The sequence below is a fragment of the Copidosoma floridanum genome, unplaced genomic scaffold (assembly GCF_036245765.1).
Source record: "Copidosoma floridanum isolate Cflo_tuat_1 unplaced genomic scaffold, Cflo_Japanese_pri ptg000006l, whole genome shotgun sequence".
NCBI lineage: Eukaryota > Metazoa > Arthropoda > Insecta > Hymenoptera > Encyrtidae > Copidosoma > Copidosoma floridanum.
Window position 1 is genome coordinate 25,873,789 of NW_028321883.1, and position 26,651 is coordinate 25,900,439.

General features: G+C 43.0%; 1 long non-coding RNA gene across 2 annotated transcripts in view; it reads right to left on the reverse strand.

Moving 5' to 3' along the window:
• The window catches only part of LOC149375612 (uncharacterized), a 129,963-nt gene that overhangs the window by 46,679 nt on the left and 56,633 nt on the right, over window positions 1-26,651 (reverse strand). Inside the window, exons 3-4 of one of the 2 annotated variants that reach the window (XR_016293690.1) lie at window positions 20,494-20,537; window positions 2,884-2,969 (exon numbers count right to left, since the gene is read on the reverse strand). This is a non-coding gene — a long non-coding RNA (uncharacterized LOC149375612). The remainder of the gene's footprint in view (window positions 1-2,883; window positions 2,970-20,493; window positions 20,538-26,651) is intronic. The other variant, XR_016293691.1, reaches the window with a different exon arrangement.

A 26,651-nucleotide genomic window follows, 5' to 3' on the forward strand; every position in this document is an offset into this window, starting at 1 on the left:
AAAGTCCGCTAACTCGACGAGGCCCCTTGCGCTCCCTCGAGAGATCCAACTTTTTTCATTCGTCCAGTCTTAAGGGTATACTTGTATATAAGGAGCGCCGTAAGGATGATGGACGCGTCTGGGGTGACTCCTCGCAGTCCTCGCCCCCGCAGTAGGGTATTATGTGTTTGAGCTGATGCTGCATTCATCATTCCTCGTCACGTAAGACGAGTGGAGTCAAATTATGCATACAAGTTGGAGGAGGGAGCATGTATGCATAGGATGTATTTTTTTTTTTCTTTTCCTCCTCCTTTTTTTGTGGTCATTTATATAAACATGTGTACCTCTCGGTGGTAACTAAGCTGAAAATTGTCACGCGCGTTATAAACCATGCCCCTCGCCTTTTTTTTTTCAAAATTCCACTGACCGAAAAAATAATTGGTACAACTGGATGGTTATCGCACGAGAGTCCAAAGTAAACACGGCCTCGATCTCACGTCCATTACGAGAGTGTATTTCCGACTCTCGCGTCCACAATAAACAAATATTAATCATCGCACCCTCGTTGTGCATATCATCCGCACCAACGTCATCCTTCCTCGCGGTAACAAAAGCCCGGGTCGTCAGACGCACGTCAGCGAAGAAAAAAAAAAAAATCTCCCCGTGTCGCTAGTTAGCACCTCGTGGATATGCACGACGGACGTGCCCTCGAGGCGCAGAGCGTAATTGGTTCTTACGGAGCGCATATAGGTGCGTACAATATACGCACGAGGATGTGGCGTGTGTACAAAGAAGTCTCGGATCGGTTGGACGCACAATCGATTTGTCGGGGGATGTTCACGGATGTCAGTTGCGACGGCAAGCGTGAATTGTGTTGCGCTGAAAGGGCCCGCGATGCGTGTAACAATATTGCACGCTTGAAAAAACACGAGACTCGGACTGTCGCGTTGAGCTACCGGACAGTTGCTTTCTTTTTTCTATAATTTTGAAATTTTCTTCACGCAAAAGTTCGCGATGCGATTAAAAAACATAATAACTTTCATCAGCGTGCACATCGACGACGCGCAACTCTCGACGATCGCGCGTTGTTTACATTAAAAAATTCAAGTCACTCACTCCATCCCCCTTGGCGATAAAGAGACGACGTTGCGCGCGTGTAAAAAAGCTCAGCCATAGCAAGTGAAAAGGCACGAGAGACACGCCACGCGTATTGTATGGGCGCGTACGAGCGTTTTCTTTCACGAACAGGTGAATACAACCATCGAGCGATGATTGCAGTGAATGCCAGCGCTTATGTATACGTGTGCGTAGTATATACACACCAGCAGAGCCGGAATAATTGAGAACGACAGGGCACTTCGCGATCGCTCGGATGAGCCGTTGGTTTCGGAAAAAGTCAATCGTCGACGGTGTATAGTAGCTTTCGAGGCTCTTCGCGTGTCACGAGCCCATTGTCTGCGTGCTATACGCTGCATCGGCTGGTGCGCGATGACGGCTCTCTTTTTCCATCGCTTCGCGCGTGCATATTATATACAATACCGTATACGGTTGACAACACAATGGACGAGGAGAAATACCCTCTTTCTCTCTCTCTCTTTTTTGGCTCGGTTGATGTTTTTTTGGCTTGCTTTTTTTGGACCGAGACGCTTAATTATTTACCCGAAACGAGGCTCGCTTTTAATGTTGATGCGGTGGTTGTTTTTTTACGCTGACAGCAGCTCGTATATATCGCGGTTAAAAGCTTTCGGGGAGTCATTCGCGGGAAGGGGTGATTTTGGCTTGATGATCGGGACGGCGGAAATTGACAAAAACGTCATGGGAGTGGGGGGAAAGATGGGCCTCCCGTTGTTTTGGCTTTTGATATTAATCGGCGAGGTGATTTTTTTAATTGACACGTTTCACGCGATTATTCGCTCGGTAAGCTATTTTTTGGCGTTGCCACTGCGGGAGATAAAAATGATTTTTTCGTTTATAAGTATATACTTGCTGACAGGTTTGTAAAAAAAAAAAGAAAAAAAAACTGAAAAAATGTCCGCCATTCGTTGAAATTCATCGTGCATCGGATTTTTTCAATATTTTTCGCAGCGTCACGCCCATGGAAAAAAGGATTCGTCAACTCGCTGAATTTTGGACGTATGGGTGTCTGTGATGTAAAAAAACAAAAAAACGGGGGGAAGGAAAGAGGAGCCAACCAGGCACGGGGTTGAGTAGATTCGAAATTCAATCGAAAGAGCAGAGCAGATACAGAGGGGGACTCAGGTGACCCGAAAGGTAATCAAACTGCGAGCGGAGTCCATGCGTGTGTATATGAAATACCCTTCGTTTGTCGGCTTTTTTAAGTCTTTCTCTCTCTCTGTCTCTCTTTCGTTGTTTTTTCACAACACATCCCGTCAGATGCGCAAGTTCGGTGGCTCGCGAATATTTGGCTTGGCACGTTACGTACAATATGGCTCACTTGCCTGAAAAAATTCACGGGAAAAGTAAACTAACAAATATATATTTTTCTTTTTTAATATTATTCGCAACTTTTTTTTCCATGGGGTGTAAAAGTTCATGAATTTGTGGGAAAGCCAACATTTTGCGTATTGAATATACATTTATCACGAGAAATTGTTACACTCAGACGTGACCTATCACAATTTTTAAAATCATCTAGTTTAATCATTTCGGCAAGTAAACACTCAACTTTGATTTTTTCATGTTAGATAAAATTTAATCTGGAACAAGTTATTAGTCATTGAACAAGAAAATTTCGTACATAAAAAGAGCTATGTGATTTCAGAGGGATAACCATTTCATTGTAATACAAAAAAGCTCAATGATAATTTTTACATTACAATTTATTTAAATAAAAAGAAAATAGACTGTCATTCTATAGAGATGGTGAAAAAAAAAGTTTTTTACCTGATGTTCCCAAATGAGCAAATTTGAGTGGTAATTAATTTTCCACTTTTCGCGCAATCCACGTCTTCAGCATAGTAATTTGTTATCTGCAATGTCAAAACGAGAATTTTTACTGATTAGTCATTGTTTTTTTTTGTTTTTTTGTAGCAAAAATCAAACATTCACTATAGAATCAACCCAGTCCCCAATTCACTGCACTATTTACAGTATACGTGAGCAATAAAATATACAGTGTATATATCGATGATAGAGTACATCGCAACAAGCACGCGTCTATACACGCGAGTCTCTCTTGCTCTGTAATTTAACATTCATCAGTTAGCTCGGTGCTTCCCCCTCTCCCTTTCATGTTCTTCCTCGTCCCCCATAACCACTCGTCGCCCAAGCGTACACGCATATACACACACAGCCAGCGTCGCATTTAATTTCGGCAATGGTCCCGCTCTCGCTCTTGGCCACGGAAACGACAAACATTTTGATCAAACATTTGACAAACACTCGTGCAGCAGCGACTCCAAAACAACTCTGTCGCTTTGGCAAATAAGCTTTCGTTGCTGATGCACAGCTCTCTCTCTCTCTCTCTATACTCTGTATATACAATATATATATATATATAGATACCACGTATATATCTGTTTTGCTACTGTCTGCGCAGCAAAGTTGCCCCGGCTGCATAGAGTTCCGGGGCCCCTTTCTGCTTTTTTGGCGATCCGTACAAGCCGTGAGGGAGTTTTTTTCCCCGAGCTCTCGCTCCTCATCTGTCTCGAAGCCGTTTTTTTGTACCCTCCCCCACCGCTCGCGTTGTCTGTTGTTTTTATACGGCTTTGCCCTCTTTTTCTTTTTTTTTTTCGTTTTTTTTTTGTCAAATTTTGTTTTTTCACGAACCGCTCGGGCACTGTGACATTTTTTAATTAACGCTGTAGGCTCTCCCGTCCGGCGTGTACGCGCTTCGAAGGAATATCGAAAAAAAAAGGTGCGCGGATATATTGATGAAAGAATGCAACCTCTGCCCCGGCCGGACGGTTTTTTCCGCTTTGTTTCGGGGCACCCCGGGCGCTTTCGCGAAAACCAGAGACTCGCGTTTCAAAGAGTATCATCGGAATACCTTTGATTTTTTGTACGTCTATCGTCAAAAGCTGCGAGAGTTGACGAACACGACAAATTACTCGAGTTGAGCCGGTAGAAGGGCCCAAAACAGCTCCGTCGATTCCTTGGTCAAAAGTTAAGCTCACTCCTCCCCTTCTCGCGCCATACGGCCCTTCGACGGAGGGAGCAGACTTTGCAAACTGTCGGTCCGACTGACTAGCAGTTACGTCCTTCCTTCACTCCTCGCGAGGGCCTAAATAGAAACGTCACGAGGCCCGTGTAAGTGGCTTGTCCAACATTTTGATTAACACGTCCCGCAGACGCCCCTGCCCCTCCCACTCCTCCATACGGCTCCGAACTTTGCCTCGCTCTGTCCGACGTACGTATATAATATACATATACATGTATACGCGTGAGTGCCAGTTTATGCTCGCTTGTACCTTGTAGTTTACCTAAAGACACGGCGATGTACCAATGTACATGCGAGTTAGGCTTGTTGAATTTTCTCTAATTTATATCACGAGGATCTCGGAAAGGAAATCATCTTCTTTCTTTTATGATAAGAGCTATACGGCTGTCCAAACACCTGAGATATAAACCAATAACCGGCTGGTTTAATTATTATTCATCGACAATAGATATTAATGAAATAATTTTCTTTTTCAAGAATAGACATTAAATAATAATAAATTATTTACACCAGTACACGCATCTAACATAGTCACCAGTAAGAAAAAAAAAAACACGATTTCGCGGTCTTTCATTATTCAAGAGTGCACTGCAACACAGCGATTGAGGTAGAAGAAAAAAAACAAAAACAAAAAAAAAACATGAGAAGTAACCAGAGGTAAAAACAAAAAGAACTCGGCGTCGGCTTGCAAGCGAAAAAAGCTTGTCCTGTAGATGGTGCCTGCACGTGCACTTCTCCAGTATAGGTGGGTATTAGCATGTCGAGCAAAGACGCACGAACAAAAAAAAAAAAAAAAAAAAAAAAAAAAAAGGCAAGGGGGAGGAAAGAACAGAGCTCGAGCGTGCCTGCATATCGTACGGCACACTTGTCCGTCAGCTCGGCAAAGTAGCGTGTTGTCTTGTACACCATTCTCGTGCACGCGGGCGCGAACAACTCGCGGGATCGCTAATTCTTTTTTTTTTCTCCCCTCCCCGTTTTGCCCAACGAGTTGGTTTATCCACGCCCGTTTTCTCTCGCGTTCGTTTGTTTCGCTCCCTCCCTCTCTCTTTTTGATTTCTCTTTTCGAAAAAGAAAAAAAAATAAAATAAATAAAAAAAATGCAAAGCAAGACCGATTTCACGGACGCGATACAAACACACTTGGAGAAAGAAATCTCACAGTATTTGCAGACTGTCGTCGAGCAGTTCCCTCCCTCCTTATGTGTAATACCGAGCACTTGTGCACTGCAAGCCATCACCCCCTTCGGACAACATCGCCCCGTCTCTTTCTCAAATTGCCCATCGTTTAGAACTCGTTTTCGTATACACGTACACCGAGGCACATGCGAAAACGCGTGCTCCATGTGTTTGGGCGACCAGGCCGTGCAGTTCATTCGATTATACATGAACACTATATACATGCATGATATGCTCGTTCATCCGATTACACGTTTTGATGTGCGTCCGTAAGGCTCCCCTTTTTCCATATATATAGACGCAAAGTGCGACTACATCTAGCAGTATATCCATTTTACACAAGGAGGGGGAGAAAGAGACTCGTGTAGCTTTCAATTACTTTAAGTTGATAAGACACAATCGCATTTGGCTGCTCATGGTGCTATAGCCACGTTGTGCCTAACACACGGGAGGCACTGTACGTTTGGGTGGGAGTTAATCTTCGGGAGATTGAGACGCGCGCTGACGGGCAAACGAGTATACATTGTAATTTGTATATGGGATGAATTTGTCTTCTCGCGAGGCGAACAGGGGGCGGATGAATTATTTTCTCAGGGCTTTTTAATAATTTCAATGAGCCCACGACACATAAATCTCTCGTTCCGAGGTCGTGTTGCATTTGCTCTTTGGCGAATCTGATAAATAACACTTATGAGCTATTGGATGTTTTTCTTTTTGCGCCTAGCCGACGACAGCTGCCTCTTTCCGTGAGAGCTCTCTTTCGCGGTGCGTAGCCAAGGTCGGAGAGAGAGAGAGAGACGGATGGGGATCTTTGACAAATTCGATTCGCGTGTCACGGCTCGTGGAGCACGCCCGAGTGGCCGGAAAAGTGGCTCCCTTCTGTTGGCTTCGCGTTAACAGGGTGTTGTGTACGAGCGGAGAGAGAGAGAGACGGAACGCTAAATCAGCTAAATGGGCGGCTGAGAGGCAGTGGCGGAGAGAAAAAAAAATGAGACGCGAGTGCTATGGATGTAAGGCATGCGTTGGGTTGCACGACGGTATGGCTATGAAATGTATATTCCATCCTCTTTGTGTGTGTTGTAAGTCGGTGCGGAGGAAAAAGAAAATTATCCTCGTATTTGATTTTATTCCCTGCAACGCTTGCACTTCAAGCTGGTTTTCAAGATATTTTTGATTGACGTACCGAACATTTACAGTTTCACTGTTTCGTTCTACGAACTAGATGTTACAATGTGTTTCAACTTATCAAGTTTTTTTATGGCATTTTTTGAACTAATTACCGACTTTCTCTTGGTCTACTACTCACAGTGGATAACGTTTTTTTAATAAATTTTCGAACCGCTATCTTATCTTGACCAAAATGTTAAGTATTTATGTACTATTTATTACCTTTTTCAAAGTGATTCGTGTGTTCAGAGGGTTCACTCATTCGTGAGTCAAACGTCAAAGTATCTCTATACTTTTCGTTGTCAACTTACCAACTTAAAAAATGTTTATTCCACAAAGTATAAAGTTATTCTCCTCAACTGTACTACTTTCATTTCTCATTGATGGAGGTAAGTATTAATTTATTATAACAACAAAGTTTGGTCCCTATTTATTGGTAACACGACTATATATTTTTTATCTCTTTACTAGCTCTTGGGCTGTATTGTTATCATTGCGATGGCGAATTTGAATGTTCGAAAAATTCTACTGAATTAATATCTAACGAATGTGGTAATTACTATAAAAATCTGCAAAATGACTGGCGATGTATGACAATATCATTAAATGGTACGTTAATATTTTTGAAAGTAATTCATTACAAGTTTATTTTATAAAACTAAGCCACTCGTGTGTTGACACGTTCCAGGATCGGGAATCGTAACAAAGTCATGTACAACCACAAGCATATGCAAGAAAAATACAATCGTCGAAGAACTTTCCAACAAGAGTAATAACCTCACCATGACAATGAAATGTTGTGAAACCGATAATTGTAATTCGTCAATTGTAGAAGAGGAAATTAATGAAAGAGAGCAAAGAAGTGAAAAAAATCAAAATAGTGAAGAAGAGAAAAACACCGGGGAAGAGCAAAGTAGTGACGAAGAGCAAACGAATGAAGAAGAGCAAATTGATTACAAAACGCCAAAGCGTATAAATGGTGGTTTTCTGCCTATTACGCTAGTTAGGATGTCATCGTAAATACATTCTAATAATTGCTTAAGAGTGCATAAACAAGGACACGCAGTCATTTGATTATTTTTATTATTCAAGTACAAAAGTCAAACTATTTTCACAATTTGATCAATTGTAATAATTTATGTTACTTTCGTTAGTAACCTGATATTCATTCAATTTTTTTATTTCAAATAAATTGTGGTACAAATGATAGTTTGATGATTTTTTTACAGTAACCTACACATAAGAATATATCTGTGTATTTATAAAAATTTTTTATTTTTAAATGTAGTTTTGTACTTTTTAATACTAATGTATGATACGTGTATTACCCCTGAAAAAGTAGATAATGTTGATTTAATTGAAATTTTTCTAACTATCAAGCTTCGTCCGAAAACAGATTAGTAATATAGAAAAATATGTAGATGAATAAGCATCTTATCTTAAGTAAGATTGGTAATTGTATGCTACTCGCGTACAAACTATTTAGTACATTAAAGACTTTCGATCGTTTATGAGTCAAAAGTTGAAGTGATTTCCCTGTTGTCAATCAGTCAACTCCAAAATGTTCATTTTTCGAAGTATCACCACGTTAAATATAATTATACTTCCATTATATTTTATCAGAGAAGGTGAAGTTTGCATAATTTATTTTCAAAATTCGGATCTTTATATTCATTAGTAACTTACCATATTTATATTTTTTTACTAGCCCTTGGATTACATTGTTATTACTGCGACGGTGAATCGGAATGCTCGAAAAACAGTAGCCTACTTAGATTTAAAAAATGCGATGATAAAAATAAAAATGAACTAACCTCATGGCATTGTATGACAATATTATTAGGTAATGAGTTAATTTTTTTCAAACAATTTTTCAAAAGTTACTTATGTAAATATAGCCACTTATTTGTTTAGGTGCTTCAGAAAAAAGAATCATAGCGAAATCTTGTGCAACCAAACGTATTTGTGACAAAATTCGAAGTGTCGAACGGCTTTCCAACAAGAACAATCTCATCATGACGAAGAAATGTTGTAACACCGATAATTGTAATTCAAGACTCGTAAAAAAGAAAATCAGTCAAGACAATCATAAATTGCCAAATGGTAATAGTGGTTTTTGGTCTATCATGGCATTTAATACGGTGCCGTTTTTATGAAACCTTCAGATAATTAAGTATACTTACCTGCTCAAAAGTATCAAATTTGCCTTATATTAAAACTTTCATATTAAACTTGCCTAGTATTTAGTGCAAAAGTTATACGTTATAATTATAACTATCAAGTTATACGTTCAGTTGTTCTAAGCTATTGTGGTCTACCCAATTCCAATCCACCCCTAGGATTTACAAACGAATGCTTCAGATGAGTATACTTTTTTGCGTATTATTGTGCTTTCTTTGATGTTAAAGCACATGCTCTAGTTGTTTAATAGTCGCAATATTACGACATTGTACTTCAAACCATATGTCACATAGGATGCACGATACATGCAAAAAAGCCTCATAAGTCACAGAAAACCGACTATTTTCGTCACATGCGTCGGAGATAACAGGGTAGAAATTGCCAACTTATCGTTACTCGTATATTTTTTATAAGTAATTTGGAAATTCGAGCACTTGTAGATCATTAAAAAAATTAAATTTTATCATCCACACTAAAGATTTTAATGTAAGACCAGACATGTCTACTATGACTCACTTTCGTATCATTTGACCTTTCAAAATCAATTGTTCCCTTATCAAGAAATACATGTGTGAAATGTACGTGTGCATCACGATATCGAACTTGACGGCTGCGGCGTATAATCAAAGATCACTTTGCTGTAAAGGAACTTTCTGTGATTATTTATACAGACGCACGTAAATAAATTCGCTTTATGGCGACAAACACCGACGCATGAAACAACCAAAAACTCCTTTAATCTGGACGCGACGTCACGCGATGAATGTGTGTACCACCATTACCATTATGATCGAGAAAAAGGAAATTTTTATACGATCGACCGGCTATATGGCGCTTGTGACATGATATTCTTGTTAATCTGACGCGTGAACGGCTTTACGACGTCGTATAAGCGCCTCTTAGGCCGTTCTTCGTTTTCCATCACGTTCTTTAATTAAAGGCTCTTTTTCCTCTGACTCCTCGAATGACGAGGATTGCGCGTTTCTCCGACTGTTGTTGGACTTGGGTAAACGCATACATAGTCGCTTTGAACGTCGTTAAAAGCGCGTTTTCAAGGGGTTTTAACGACTGTATATCAATGCGTCAATACATATGCATGTGTGCATACACGTATATACGTTGAACACTTTGGTACTGGGTTTATTACTTGGCTGATGCCGTCGTAAAAAATATAAATATAGTACTGTAAGGTTAACAGAACGTACTCGAACGATAATAAACTGATAAAACATTGGTCGAGAAGTGACGCGTAATTTTTTTCCTTTTATTGAAACTTTTTGTCCGTTTCATATGTATTTATTGTAAATCATATCTGTTTTTATACCAGTATAATGTAAATTTTCTACATAAAATACATTAAAACAATATACACTGTAATATTACAATACTCATGTATTGACGTTAAGTTGAGAAAATGGAAATGCATCGACCAATATCTACATAGGTTGTTAACAAAAATTTTATAGTGCAATATTCCCTGCCATCTAAAAAACTGCCATACAACAATTTTTGGACTACTATTAATATTTTCACACTAAATTTTTAATAAATAAAATTCTAGCGAAGTGTACATAATGTAGGGTTTTGCTGACTTGTGCTTGTTTAATTGTATATATTGACGATAAAATAGACTTAAATTTTCAAGGCCGGTATTTTATTTGTTATATTTTTGTGCTGCCATCAGATAGATGCGGTTGTTGTTTGCTAAAAGCACTCAAACGTCACGGTTTACGAATCAAACCGTACAACCACCACCCAAATAATTTCTGGCTCGAGCACGAAATACCGACCCACGCGCCGTACGCGGTGTAAAACAATTATACGCGAATCCGTCCCTCGCCTAACCCCCGAATCGATAAATCACGGACTGGCCTTTGTCATCGGGGAAAATCCGAGCGCAAAAGAGGGACGTTGGGCGGTCAGCGAGTGTCGCGATTATTGTTCGCTCTCGCACTGAATGAACGCTCGTTCGGCCTCTCCTCCCCCTTTTTTTTTTTCTTGTATTCAGCATGAAGTGGTACGCGATTGCGCACAGGGAATTGTCGGTCGCTGCTACGCCGGTTAAATTATGTACGAGCACTTTTGGTCGCGATCGCGCGCTCGGAGAAACAGGGTGTCGCGCGCAGAGGTTGCAAATAAATACCGGGCATGGGAAATAAAAAAAAAAAACACGCCCTTTGTACGACGATCCACGCAGTGATTTTTTTTCGTTTTCAGCCGATGTACCTACTTGGCAAATACTCTGTGGCGAATCTGAAAAAGAAAAGAAAAAATTTTACACGATGATCGCGAGACAAGTACTGCGCGTGCATATACAAGGTGGCCCTGACAAGTGTTCGAGGGAACAATGATCCGGGATCTCATAAGCAGTCCCGACAAGGGCATTGCAAAGGATGGGAAGGAGGTGGTTGGCGAAGGGGTGAAGCGCAGGTGGCGTGGGAGAGATTTGTAGTTTCATTAGGCAGCGCCGGCTGCACGCTAGAGCCAGTGCTATACCGGTGCTTATGACGTCGAGGCCCGCTGTTATGTCTACAAGCACTTACATCGCTACTTACCATACCTACGACCAAGACTTTGTTCGCCGTGTACATGTATAGTGTGCTATGGAAAGCAAGAGTAGGTATATACGTATGTAAGTGCGCGTATATTACGAAGGGAGCGAACGTGCGTTCTGAAGCTGTTTTTTGAGAGCGAATAGCATAGGTACGTATATCATGCTGACAATCAAGATTTCAAGTTGAAAGCGAATTTGAGAATGGGGGTTTTGGTAATACTCGTAGTAAAAGAAAAAAAGAATATCTAGCAAAAAAAATTACACTTAACAAAGGCATTAATTTTAATTACGTAATATTATGTATCCCACTTTCAATGATATTCAGGTATATTCGTTTCGAGCTAACTCACGAAATACTAATACTTTTTATGGAATAAAATTGTTTTCATGTGAAGGCGCAAAAAAAGTATTTTAGTTCAAAAGTAATACTTGATATTGAAAAAATCGATTTTATTTGCTAGAGATACGTAAGTTACGAAAAAAAATGTGTTCTTGTTTTCCATGCAGTGGCGATATTTTAAAGTTGCTGTACGAATCAAATAGAAATTAATAAAGAAATATAATATCAAATGTAGCTATACCTATTAAGGTCAAGACTCGGTCTTTGTCACGTCTATTTTAACAAAGAGCATACACGTATGAAAGATAAATTAAAATACCCTTTGTTAGTGGAAAATTGACACAAAGACATGAAAAAAAAGTATGATGATGGTGAGCTTAGAAGTTGTTCACGCTAAAGAACATTTTTTTTGTTTTCCAGTGCAACGTGCATTAAATACGTAAGTATACAGTGATAATTATATTTTCGAAATCTTCAATTGTCCTAGCTAATACTAACCTCCTACAACTTATATACTTGCACGAAAATACCATCTGCATCGTGGCAGCTGTTTGAATATCCAACGTGAAACCTGTACAACCCAAATCATCATCACAATCAAGTATCTCAATATAAGTATACAGTTAAAGGAAAGACGAATTTAAAAGGAAAGAAAACAACATTGTCGAGAAAAGCGTATGACGCAGCACAACCGACGAAACAGCCGGAAGGATGCGGCTCTCGAGTTTATTCTTCTCCCACTGCCATTTCCCCGTTCGAGGTTGGCCTATACGCGCGACGATCGACTTTGTCAAGGGTTTTCGCTCTCTCTCAGAACATCTGATTTATCAGTTATCCCTCTTCGCTCTTTTCCCATCTTCCTTCCTTTTTTTTTTTTTTTTTATAAATCACTTTTCATTCTCCTCCAAATCCAAGTGGGGAAGAAGCATCAAGTGTATAGTTCCTCGTAAACTTTTCGTAGACGCCGCGACCAAAAAAAGAAAAAAAGGAATACCTACTGCTGCGAAAACGACCGGCGCGTCAGCAAAACCCGCGCGGCGCAAACAACTCCTCCCGGATTTATCGGCCCGTTTCGATTTCCTCTCGTTTTATTTTCGCAAAAAAAAAAGAGAAAAAAAACCACTAACAAATCTTCGACACATGCCAGCAATGCACGACCACAAAAACAGCCTCACATAATATGCATCAGAAAAATAAGCAGCATCGCACACGCGTGTCACCTCCTCGTTATGCGTGCCCGCATATATACCAAACCGTCATGCACCGCCGGAGCTGGCACGTCAAACGGTCCTCAGAAACGCGCGGACAATACGAATTACCCGCGTCATTTTCCTTCCTCCGAATCACCATGTGATTTTTCTTTCCCTCGCCTCTCGGCGCTTGTCAATTCCGCGTTGCACTGCAAACGAGGCCAGAAGAAAACGTGCCAAAGAGCCGGCAGGGCGGATTAGTCGCATGACGTAACCACCAAGTGCCGCGATTCCCCGGCCGATCAGTCATCCATTGTTGCCACGCTATACAATATATTTATGCTCTTGTATTGTAATCATCGGGGGATGATACGGGGGTGTTGGCGCGTGCGTTGGTATAATACACGTATAGTATTATTATTGCTGTAAAATGAGATGAAAATTAACTCTGGTTCTCTTGCAACGCGTAATGTGTGCGAATTTTTTTGCACCCCAAGCATCGACTCGTTTAATTTTAAATCACGTTATTATTCACCAGGAGGTAAAAAAAGTGTAAAGCTATGGGAGTCGCGGGCGGAAAAACTGAAAATTTCACAGCTACACGGCACAAATTACCGGGAAGTAAAACTTAACAAACACCCCTGGGGGTATTATATATATATACGGGTTCGTTAAGTCGCAGAAAAAACAGCTCGGGCGTCTCATCTCTCTTTCTTCGTATATATAATACCTATACTCTCGTTGGCTTTTGATGATCCCCCCTCTCTCTCTCCGCTGGCTCCGACGCGCACGTCGAGGGGAACGTGTCTTAGCAGCGAGGCGTCGTAATTAAGGGTATCTTTTATAGGCAGGAAGGTGATATTTACACAGCCGTCGAGAGCTGGAGAGGGATGGGGGAGAAAGGAGATGATCGAGCAGGTCCTTTTCCACGATGACGCGCCACTTTCCGTGCTCCGTATATACATACGCATTTTTCGTCCCTCTCCCGCTCGATGATCGCGCGCAAAACTCGCCATACATGTACATGTACACGTGGCTACGTGTGTATACGAGAGCTGCTGATGTCACGAGATGTTGCGCTCGAAAAAATAATAAGAACAACGCTCGTCCTCCTATGAACTCTTGCGTACCACATAAATGCCTCTTTTTTAAATAATTGTTGTTTTTGATAAGCCAATGATTCATTGTTATGAACCAGAGTACGCCCTCGAAACTACCAAAAATTAAAGAAAGAAAAGAGAAATCATCCAAAATCCCAAAAAAATACACGGACAATCTCACAGCCAGTAAGCAGAGAGCGAGGGATCCGACAGTTAATTTCATAGCTGATCACCCCGAGTAATCCACACGGGGGTGGTGGCGTACACACACACACACATATATATATATATAAAGCTGGTGGCGGGAACTCTCGCTGCCCTGTAGGCGAAAGACAAAGCACGGGTTTGGGCATGGGCAACATGTATAGCATACGGAGAGGAGTCACTCGGCCGTGGAGTCGTGTGTCATAAGTGCTTCCGCGCTAGATACATCATTCTTCCCTCGCAGTGCACTATATATTATACGTGGGACACCCAAACGACGGTACTTCCGCTAATCATCCGACCCGCTAGTTTTCATCCGCGGTCTGATCGACGCTCCACTCATGCAAGATAATAACTTACTTGTTTGGCTAGTCTTGCTGTGCTACAAAAGCTACACTTGACAAAAGTCTGATCGATTGGTGTTGCGACATGGTACCGCGTAAATAAGTCTTGAGTGACCCTGTCCTAAAAAGCATCACTTGACTTTGCCAAAGCTGCCGACTTGCGTTTTGAGAACTGTTTTAACGACAATTGCATCCGAGCAATGCACGAACGATCGTCAGGATGGTTGAAAAAATCAACGTCAGCAATGATTGCCGAAAACAAAAAACAAGGAGCAACGCGTGTTTCCACCCCCTCTCCCCTCGAACGGGCGAACAGCCCAGAGTACACGTGTATACCACATCATCCCCAGAGTAGCGGCTCAACCATCAGCCGTACACGCACGTATATATATACATAAATCCATCGAATTTCACGGACACCGCGTCGAATCGTCCGCGCACACAATGAGAGACAGAGAGAGAGAGAGAAAAAAAAAAGGTCAAAATCAGAAGCACATAAGCAAGTCCAGTGGCTGGTGTACGGGGGTACGTACAACACAGCTTCCCTCCTCTCGTCCGAGGCTAATCTCCAGCTTCGAATTCGTCGCGGTGGCAGTCGTACACACCATCCTGCGTGTGTGCCATTGACGTGTTACACTCTCGTAAGTGCCACATAATATATATATACATATATATTATTATACCTACTTTTGCTTCTGGGATAAATAAATCAAGCTGCTAAGCAGCCAACCATTAGGGGCGGGTGTGTGTCTTTCCCCGACACCTTCATCCCCGGCTCGGTAAATCCACCCTCGCGCGAACGCGTGTATACATACATAGTGCATCCATTACGCTCGTCGTGCGTTTTTGATACTCTCTCAGGGTATACGTATATGATACGACAACGCGATACATCGTTGGATGGGGGGGGGGGCAAGAAAGAGCCTCTTGTTCCAAAAGTCGAGATTACGCAGCTTACGGTATACACACGCGCGTATACATCATCATCAACAGCAGGCGAGTATGATGTATCGAGAAGGCGCTACTCGCGATGAATAATACCCACCTCGAGAATGACGTCCAGAAGCACGGCTCGTAGTACGAGGTCTCCGAGCTTATTATTTTCGGATAAGGTGCTCAGCACGCTTCTTCCCTCTCTGCTAAGACGCGGGGGAGGGTAATGATCCTCGCGCCTTTGGCTTTCGGGAGATTATTGTACAACGTATAGGGCTCCTGTGCGAGTATATCAATGCATTCATGTGTCTTTGGAGGTGATGAATTTGATAGTATTTCTATGAGTCTGGGGTAATAATAGCTACTACTTTTTCTCTCTCGTGCATTATGAATATACAGCCGGAGCGTGCGATGATGTGGTATGTGTACTCCCCGGGAGAGAAACTCAAGGTGCTCGTACCAAAAAAAAGAGCTTTTCCTCGATACACACCTAAACCAGAGTGGTACCGACTTGTTTCCAAAAGATTCGCGACGTCGTGCGCGTTTATACGCGTCGTGTACGGAGGAGTCGCAGCTTTCCTCTCCCGTATAGGTGCACTTTTCGTATTATCCGCCGAAACTGTTTTCTCGGAAGTGCGCGTCTCCCCATCCCCTCTCTCTGCTGTACACAGCTGCGGTGTACTGCCGCTGAGAGTTCGGAAGAAGGTTTAAGCGAGAGGGGGGAGGAAAAACAGCATTGAAGAGTATTATGTAGAAACGGGAAAAAGGAAGGAGCGATTGGTTATACATGTATATATATATTTTTTTTTTCGGCTCAGTCGGCACTTTGGAATAACAAAGCGCTACTGTTGTTGGAAAAAACGAAAATTAGTCGATTCCATTATTTCGTCCCTTGTAATGAATTCCACGGTTGTAATAACAGCGGCTGAGAATAGTGGGTTAGTTTGAGTTCGGTGAGATGAAGCTTTATTATAGGACGAGGAAAACGCGAATAATGGAACCGCCAAAGAAAAAAGGGCATCGACAGTCAAAGTGGCAAAGGGGTTGCGTGGGAGAAAACACGGCTGTACTTCCGCCGTAGGTCGGAATGGTAACGATAATATTTGGCTCTGCTAATTCACGTCTATATACTCGGTTCACCATCGGATGAGTGAATATCCGACAATATTTTTCGAACCGGACATACAAACACATTGGCTACTTACGTTGGGACAAAATTTGTTCGGAGATGAGCCGTAAATCTCTCGCAGGCCCAAGAAGAAAACGAGCACATACAGGGAAGTGTGCACGGAGTAAAACGAGGTGAGGGGCAACAAAACAAAAAAGGAACTTTATACCCCGCGTAAACGTCAGGCGCAAAAACGCCAAATGAAAAAACCCACGGCAATCGCCGCGTAAAAGCCCTCTCGGTGAGGGGGGAATCGCAATATAACGTACAAGCGACGACGCGGATGCACCGATAGCCGTCGCGTTACACCGGCCGCGTATAAATCAGTCCCAGCGTGAAAAAAGAAAAAAAAAGAAAAAGCTCATACGCCCGTGACAAAGGGAACTTTTCACGCGAAACGCGTGCACGGCGATATAAAAGCGCGTGTCATAACGCGCGTGGAGGGGCATTTTTCGGCAACACGCAAAGAGCGCCATATCGGTCGGACGAACGGCTCGTGGGTGGGTGCGCAGCAAGACGAACGATCGCGCCCCCCCCGTGTAATACCACAAACGCTCACAGCTTGCACCATATAGCCGCGCAGCTTTTTTTTTCTAGTTTCTCGCTTTCTGCCACGGACTGTTTTCTATTTTCAGCCACCGCTTTTGAATACAGTGTGCTCCGGTACACCGGACCCGGGGCAATTAAGAATTTTTGACAAACGCCCTGCTGCTGCACTTGGCTATTTTTATTTTTTTTTTCCCCCTTTCGTTCATTTTTCGGTTCAACGCGGCATTGTGCGCTCGCCCCGTCGACAAAACGGGCCGCCGGCGTGAACACGAATGTAGGACCACTAGGTGCGAGTAGTTTCTTGCTGCACGGAGCTGGGAACGAACAAATCATCCCCCTCCCAGAAGCGCTTGCACGAGTACAATATACGTACACACGGAGGGACCCTGCTTTTTTTCAAGTGTATTTGTCGGTTCGTATTCGCGAGACTTTTTTCTCCATGTGTATGTATGTATTGTCGAGACTCGCATGTATTTTCCTGTTGGACGAGGGTTTTTTTTATTCATCGTGATAGATGTGGAGTAACGTAAGTAACAGTTGCAAAAACTGAACGACATACACGTCCGAGCTGCTCGTCTTATCAGAGGCGGAGCATCGCAATCCAAATAATCCTCGGAGAATGTATAGGACACGCGCGCTCGCGTAAGCGCTTGGGCGTCGGAGAGGACGACGCATCGGGGAGGGGGGGGGGGCCAAAAAAAAGAAGGAGTGTAGGTTTACAGAGCTGGGTAATTGCGTGCGGGAGGGGGTGGTGGAGGCTGTATCGGAGTCGGACAGGCATCAGTGGCCTCGACACGTGTCGGCTCGTGCGCGCGGGGGCCTTATCGCAACAGCAGCTCTTTCTCTCTTGGCTGTGTTCCTATTATGCCTAATAATTCATTCGCTTTCCTATATAGTGTGCTGTACCCTTAGCCCTTGGCTGTAGTGGTGCCGGATCGTTGTTTGCGATGACGCCTATTTTTCTCACTTGTTCTCTCTCCCCTTCACGAGTATATATATACGTGCGAGCGACGACTACTATTTTGGTATGTTGGCTCGGATTGAGCGACAGGGCTTAGGTACACTTAATTTCGCGACGAGGCAGGATATGATGTATCGCGTACCTGATATCGGATATATATTTTGTTTACATGTTGGCACACCGAAACAGCGGTAACTGTAAAACTTTCCGCAATTACAACCTTTTTTTTGTTCAATTTCGAAAAAAGAAAAAAGAAAAAATATATAAATCACAAATCGCAGCCGACTGTATAGGAGGACGGAACTTTGTGAATAACGACGAATAAGCCAACAGAGAGCGAGATAAAAGCGGTCGCGCTCGAGAGAATGGAGAGATACAGCGACGTGTATACATATATATATACGCGCGCACGAGCGTCAGCCAGCCAGCGGAGTGGAGTTTGTCAATGTTTGCCATTGTCGACACCCACCTACTTATGCAAATCATTTAATTTAGCCCTGCCTGCCATCACCCTCCCCCCCTCCTCCTGCGTTATACCTTCTCCTTCCTTATTCCCACCACCGCATCGAGGGATTCCAAGCTCGATCGTATCTCGAAACCTATTCGTATTCATTGCCTTCGAAGGAAGGAAAGGGGAGGACTGCAGGGGGGGGTCCCCTCCCCCTCCGCTTTTCTCTCTGCCCTGTGTATATATATGTATGGTCGCCTTTGCCATTCGAACTCTCTGTCTTATATTCCTTCCCTGTGTGCGTGCGTGTGCGCGGGTACAAAGGCTCTGTCCTATTTGCTGCAAGCAGTGCCGGAACGACTTGTGCAAAAATTTCTGTCTACGCTGCAACTTTGACTCCCTTGGAGTTAAAGATCCACGTGGTACCTTAGTATCGTGTTACGTAGTTTTTTTTCTTTTTTTTATAATCCATCAAAGCAAAATTGAAGGAAAAACAAAATTCCAGTATAGGTACTCTGAATAATTCTTAGAAATGTGGATCAAAAGTTACGAGTAGAGTATCACTCAACTGCGTCTTATAGCCCTTCCTGATTGATCAAATAGCCCCCGATGATGGATCAATAACCCAAGCTGCAAACGTGCAGAGTTATATAAGCGTCAAAGAGACGAGTATAGCCGATAAAGATTTTCCGCGGCAATAACGTTGGCTCGCGAAATCGCCAACAACTCGGACAATGCCGCCATTATCAATCACGGCCGGTGCAGCAATTGGTAGTAACACTTGGGAATCGCCGAGAATAAACGAGGGCCATCGCTATCGAAATTAGCAGGAGGGCCGATTTCGGTGGTCGATTATATGTGTCGCGCGCACGAGCGCGGGAATGATGTATACGGATGTATACACACACACACACACATACCTATCAGCCGTGCGGTCGTTTAACCCATTTTACAGTGGTAGAAACGGCTGTTGGCAGCCGCGTCGGAAACAACGAGGGATAACCACCACCCAACCCCCTAAGCGACACGCGCGTACACCAAAGTGCAATGGGCATAGGCGATTTTTGAACCGGCCAGTGTGGATATTGTTAGTTTTTTTCAATTCGACACGAGCTTTTGATGAGACGCTCTCACGGAATGAAGCTCATTGACAAGGCAAACAAAAACGTTCTTTATCTGGTTACTTCTTCGATCGATCGGAGATATCTTGAAAAATTCATCAGAAAAATTTTGATCGGCGCAAAAAATAAATCAATCCAGAGGTGTCCTCTGTTCGCCACGCATTGGTAGAGATGATAATTCTCTGTGCAATTAAACAAGGCGTCACTCCCGTGTACGAGCGAAAAAAAAAGCGTGTTCAAAAATACCGTTATCGTCGTCATTTCCCGATCGACGAGTTATAGTGCAAATGAATCAGTGCTTGCGTTTTTTGCCATCCCCGTGAAAATCCCCCCCGAGCGCGAGTAAAAGGCACGATTAGCCCGAAAGCTCGGCTCCCCGTGTAAACTCGTCGGTGTACATCCAAACCCCCTCCTCCCCTACAGCAGGTAGTGCTCAGCGTCAACAAGCAAATGATGATGGTTCCGAATCGATATTCTCGGCGTCGAAACTTTCGCGGCAGCCCTGCACAATGCCAACACGATGTATCACACGCGCGCGCCTCGTGTATGCAGTATGTGTGTACTGCACTCGTCGTTCGCACTGGAATCATCGGACGATGAAACACTCGATTATACTGCATTAACAATGGCTGCTAATTTACTCTCTCTCTCTCTCTGTCTCTCTGTAGCGAGTTCGGCGGGTTTTGTTTGTGAGCTCTCGTGTACGCGAATGCATTGGGCTCTTTTTCCAGCTGGCGTGTTTGACGCTTTTCATTGCACAGCCATCGTTGATTACTTCCTGCTCTGCTTGTTCGTCTCAATTTCGACGTAGTTTTTTTTTTTTTTTTTTTTATTATTATTATTTTTATCGAAATTTTATAACTTGTTGAGCAAATGGTGATTGAAAATTTAAGACTTACCAGCAACGAATGTATGGTAGATCAGAGAGTTGACTTTATCTGTTCTGAAAAACAAAAAATAAAAAAGTATTTATAGTCCCATCGAATGGATTAATCATACGAAATAGGTGTATTTTTCTCATTTGAAAGTAAGTACAGCTAGAAGAAAAAATCTTAAAATTATTTTTGACCCAATGAATTAAAGTAACTGGATCTATTTCAGCTTCTCGTGGACTGAAGACACGATTGTTGTACACCTGAAAAACCCAACTCGTTCGTAAAAACTGAGCATTCGTCACTTGCTCCACGAGCACATCAGCCAAATTGCCAGCGGCCACTTTGCATTCATCTCCTCTCTGTCGCCATCTCTTACACCACCCCAACAACTCGCCACCCATACACGACAGGACAGAAAACATACCCCCCCCCCCAGCTCGACTCCCTAATAGCCTCGAGGCTCGCACCACGGCCCCAGCGCTGCAACAACACACACGTCCCGCGCGTCACGTGTCGATTCGCATTATTACTGTTTACCAAAGCGCGACACAGATCGATGATGACGTCCTTCGCCCTTCCCCCAAGCACAATGTACGATGGACGACGGCGTGGGAAAAGTCCTTCTCCAAACAAAGCAATACCCATACACACGGACGAACAAAGTGCGCGAGCTGCCCGGCTACTATGTGGGGAGTTTCTGCGGACACCGCGCGCTTGTATCATATACATACACTTATATTACATGCTTGTGTGTACACGCACGACGAGGGAGTGCATATATATATAGAAGAACGGGGTCCGCCAAGAGTCAACCCCTCGAACGCGCGCGCGCGCGGCCAATATAATCCCCGGATTGACTCGTGTCGCTTATTAATATTTTATGCAAACATCGTGATTTACGGGGCGTCGAGCGCATTAGCCTGTACCACCGTGCCCCTTTCGGGGAGGCCCGGAGATAATATACAAAGGTACGTATACAGCTTCTCTTATCTCCGCCTTCCTCCTTTCACCCTTGTTGTTTTCTTTTCTTATCTCTCGACCGATGTCTCCATCGTGGCCAAGGGGTGGATGAGGGATTATTTTCAACAGGTCCACGTATGGATTTTGCCTCCTTTTCACGAACATATATATATAAATACGCAAGGGAACTGCTAACCCACGAGCAGCGCATTGTCCGAAAAAAGTGTTTGCTCCTCGGTCTGGCACCTTTTGGAGGAGTCCGGCCTCTCGTCACTCGGGACAAACGGAGAACGATGCGGTAATTACGCGCTAGACGGAAAGAATAAGGGTGGGAGGGAGCCAGAGTAAGGGGCCGAAGGGAAACACGGTGGATTCATTAAGACTTTTATCGGGAAAGTACAGGGCTCTCGGGGCGGCAGCTTTTAGCTCCTCTTGTCTTTCTTCCTCCGTGTGTACCCAATTCACTTAACGCGACCAATCTAAAAATGCTCATCAGCAATTTAAAGCGACCAGTGTCGCCGGGAGGGTCCGAGTCTCTGTAAGTGCGGGTGTGTATTTACGGTGGGGGGGGAGATTGAAAAAAGAAGGGACGAGTGTCACTGGTGCGGTGGCGGGACATTCCTTGGAGAAAAGAAGGCTGGCGAACGGGAGGGGAAGAGAAATAACGAGCAGTAACGAGACGGGTCTGAAGTGGCCTCGGACACTCTCGTCGGGGATTACTAAGTTGTCGAGTGTAAATGCGCTTAAATGCCCCGTGTATGGTTGTTTTTCCTCAAATATATCTTCGAATAATGTTTATTTGCTTGAAAACTTAAAATGGCACAATGGGCACATTGAATGGGTACAGGATACGGCAGCTGCGAGAGGTTACTTCCAAGACGCGGAAGCTTTTCTCCGCATCGGCGACAAACGGAGAGGAGTAGGATTACCTCGATGTTCGTTCGAGCTTTCAGATTTCGCCCTCCAATCCGCGAAGTGGATGAAGAAGAAAACGATCCACCGTCTGCGGGTGCACCGAGCGCCCAGGGGTTGTAAAAATGCACGAGGGAGGTGATCCCTGGCTTTTTTTTTTTTTTTTCTTTTTTTATTGGTAGAGCGGGGGTGTAATAGTGCCGAGTGCTTACTCTTGAAAAAGACCATTTCATTACGCTTATTCGACACCGGCCGCATCTCTCCAACTTAGTTAAAGATAATCTAATTTTGTAGACTCGATGTAATTGTACTCTCGTGATGAGACATATACATAACAATTTGACATCGTTACTGGCATGATAAACCTAAAGTTTAAAAACCATACCGTAGCTCGGTTGTCGGATAAAATATTGCAAAACAATCGCAAAACTAAGTTTGTCTTATGTATGTGAAAAATCAGCAATTGTGACCTTACCATAACTATAGAAATCTATATATAGATGGTAAAGAGCATATAGTATACGTGCACAATGTATAAATAAACTCATTGTCAAGACCGAACTCGGTACACGTATAGGCAGCTCGGAAATAAAGGAAAGACACACGAGCTGTGTGTAACACCGAGGACATTGCAAAGGGACGAAGTGGCGTGTGTATATTATATAGAAAGGGTGAAAAGAGAAGGAGGAGGAGGAGGAGGGGTACACACGAGGGACACCACAAGTGGGCAATCGGTCGAGCGCCGACTGTCTGCAGCCTTTGCCATTGCTGCTGCGCGGGTAAATATATACACGACTACGACCCCGACGACGAGAAGTTACACATACAGCCAGGACTTTGGGAGTTAATTAAAGTTCTCCCGTTGACGTTAGAGAGACACGAATCGAGGATCTCTTTCTATCTATCTATATTGCCTGTATGGTATTCGATATATTGCCATCCTTCGTTCATAGTACGTGCACCGCATGCTCTACGCGTGTACACGGGTGTTCCTCAACAATACTTTGTCTATTACTATACGCTTGGTTGACGGATGTCCCTTAGCTTCCCTTACTTCATTGTTTTTCTATTTCAATTGAAGCGTAATTTTATCTAAAATCAATTAGGCGCGTTTCACAATTTCTTCGGGAGTTTCAAATGTTGCAGGCCCCAACCGAGTGCCGAGCTGGGAATGAATAAAAAAAAAAAGATCACCCTTAAGCTCATAAGCTTCGATCCCGGAGCGTCTTGGTAGTGTTTCGAAAAAAACTTGGTCGAGCCAAAAAGCCATATCAAGTGCCGAACAAAAAAAAAAAAGAGAGAGAGAGACAGCGAAATTTAGCTTTGCGCAAGAAGACGAGAGGAGAATACCGGTTTCGCATACCCGTTCCTCTCTCGTCATCTCCTTATATTACTTGGTCGTCTCTCTCTCGCTTCACTAGCTCACGCGATGCTTCCGCTGAACTGTAGTTGAAAAAAAAAAAAAAAAAAAAAAAAAAAAAAAACAGACTGAGAAATAGAAGAAGAAGAAGGAAAAAACAAGCCGAGCTCTCGGCCAAGTATACATTTTATAGTGTGTACGCCGTATACGATGCATAGAAAAGAGAGACACGAGCCGAGGGTGTGTGTACAATACGTGCGGACGTAGGTGAAGTTGTATGGCACGCAAAGAAAGAGAGAGAAATACAGCGGGTTGTGTGTATGGAAGGCGTGCACCAGTGATGCTGGTGCTATCCGATAAAAGCCCAGCTTATGGGGCGGAGGGAACTAGCCAGCCGAATCCTTACGCGGCTGAGCGACGACAATAATGTCTTCGTCAGTTCATTAAGGCGCCTCATTCTCACCGCTGGGGTAACAAACTCGCTCTCGTTCTGTCTCTTTCTTTTTTTTTCGTTGTATTTTTTTTTTTTTTTTTTATTATTATTTGTCTTGCAAAAGGGTCCAGAGGTATATGTATGTATGTATGTGGGCACGACGGGAGAAAGGGTCGTCGCGGGCGCGTAGGTGCGAGAAGCGAGATAAACGCGTACATGCCCGGGAATAATACATAGCTCGTCCGTGACAAGAGCCCCAGGTCCACCCACATTGTAACGCGCTGGAATGGAGAGGTGAACTGGGCCTCCTCTTTCTCGCCAAGTAGTTATTATATACCTACACGTGTACGTGACTCCTTGCGAGTGGAGACGGGTCGATTAATTTAATTTGGAAATGAGACGTGACATCGAGCAGAGACGGAGATTTTTTTTTTTTTTTAACAATAATTAATTACGAACAATTTTTTAAGTGGGTGACAATGAAACTAACATTTGGTACTCTGATGTCATTGAATTTTGATGAATTTTTTAAGGATTAGGTATACGACCACATTGCACTGTAGGCCACAAGGCTTTCAAATTCCAAAGAGATGTACACTAAAATTGTGACGTACCATAAAAATTGTAAAAATTAACTTATCTTGAAAACAACGTACCACGTGTCGAGTTCTTTTCGATCTACGTAACGTTAAAAAAAATAATTTTTTTTATTAAAACTTTTATTTAAGAAGCTAATTTGTTTCACAGGTTTATAGCAAGGATTTTTGTTCTGTACAGTACTCCCTCGACGATTCGCAACAACAATATGCTCACGGCATCCAAAAAAAAAAAAAAAAAAAAAAACCATCAATTTTCCTGGTAATCACAATCGAGAGGATCACCACATCACAAGCCTTGTTATCAGAGCAACAGCACATGCACGCAAAGCAAGACGTCCAGACCACGAGGTGCTACAAGGGTGTACATATACATGCACGAGATGTTATCACACGCAGCTCCATTTTCCTCCCAAGTCAAATGCCAGCCCATCTATCACTCAGCCGCCGGGATTTCCAAAGGATAGGGGCCTCTTTGCGATTTTTCCACCCAATCCTACTTCCTATCAGCGATTGTGGTTCTAGCGATTAAGAAGGTCTACATATGTATATAGGCTTCGAGGATCTAAATTTTGTAAATCCAAGTGAGTACTAATGTTTACGTAACGCGAATATTGACGCGGTGGAGGAAAGATGCTTTTATTCTAATTGAAAATCACGTCGGAGAAAAGTTAAACGAAACAATTCTTGTGCAGTGCAGGTCCCCCCAAGGGGGCATATCGCACGGGTGTGGGGTATCAATGGCACTTGGAACACTCCTTGCACAACAGAGTGAAAGAAATTCGAGCCGGAGTATATGTAGCTTATATATGCGTACACGGGGACACAATTAGCCAGCTCGACGTTTCGCATGGTACGTGGTGGTACATATAATATATATATACGTAACAGCATTTGACGCGGCATTTGTTCGCCTTTTACTTCGGCGAGACACGAGATCCACCGGTTGACGCGCAGACAGGGCCAAAGAGATTTCTGTAAATGTTGGGGGGGGGGGTGGAGGCAACAGATGCCAGCGACGAGGGGGTGTGTCAGGACGCGCCGCTCTGCTTATTCGCTTTGATTGACATATTTTCCGCGGTGCCGGCTATTCGCTGCGTACATGAGAACTGTACGTGTGTAATATACGCCGTCCCCGTCGACAGTCAATTTAGCCGATCGCGCGCGTGTGAGTTTCTGGACTTTGTTATACGTCTGACGTGTATGTAGTCAGACTTGGGCCCAATCATTTTATGGATTTTTAAACGCTGTAATACAAAAGTACACTTTTTTTTGCTCAATTGATTTTTCATTCAATACTAAGAATAATTTCTCGTGCAATGCATTTTACGTATGACAGTTTATTATTAAGTGTTTGAAATCAAATATTTTTGAAAAAAAAAAATTTGTCAGACTATGTCATCGATAAGTAATAAAAAAAAAAAAATGTATGTTAGAAAAATTAATCCATAGAAAAATTAGCAAAAAATTAAAATTGCAAAAATATTAAAACATAGCGTCGGTGCCCAAGTCTGCGTTACTTTCGTTGATTATTTTTTTGTAATCTCATGCACTGATGAAAAAATCCACTTATAGTTAACTCTCAATGATCGTGGATTCAAAAAATGACCCAATAGTCGTGAGATGAGACAAAAAAAAAAAAAAAAAAAAACTCGGCAATTTTATCAATGACGTAATGTAATGAATTTTTGATAGTATCTAAATTGACATTGGATTTCCAAAAAACATCCTCGTATGAACCGTGCGATGATAATTGTTTTTCGCACACTCAAGGATCCATGTCAAAATCTTTTGGTGCGTTCGGCCAACATTAAAACGGACCGAATGTAACCCATCGCGGGGAGAAGAAGGGAGAGAACGAGCCAAAGAGAAGATAAGTGTAATCTCCACGTGACGCGATTACGCGCCACTTGGCAGCTGA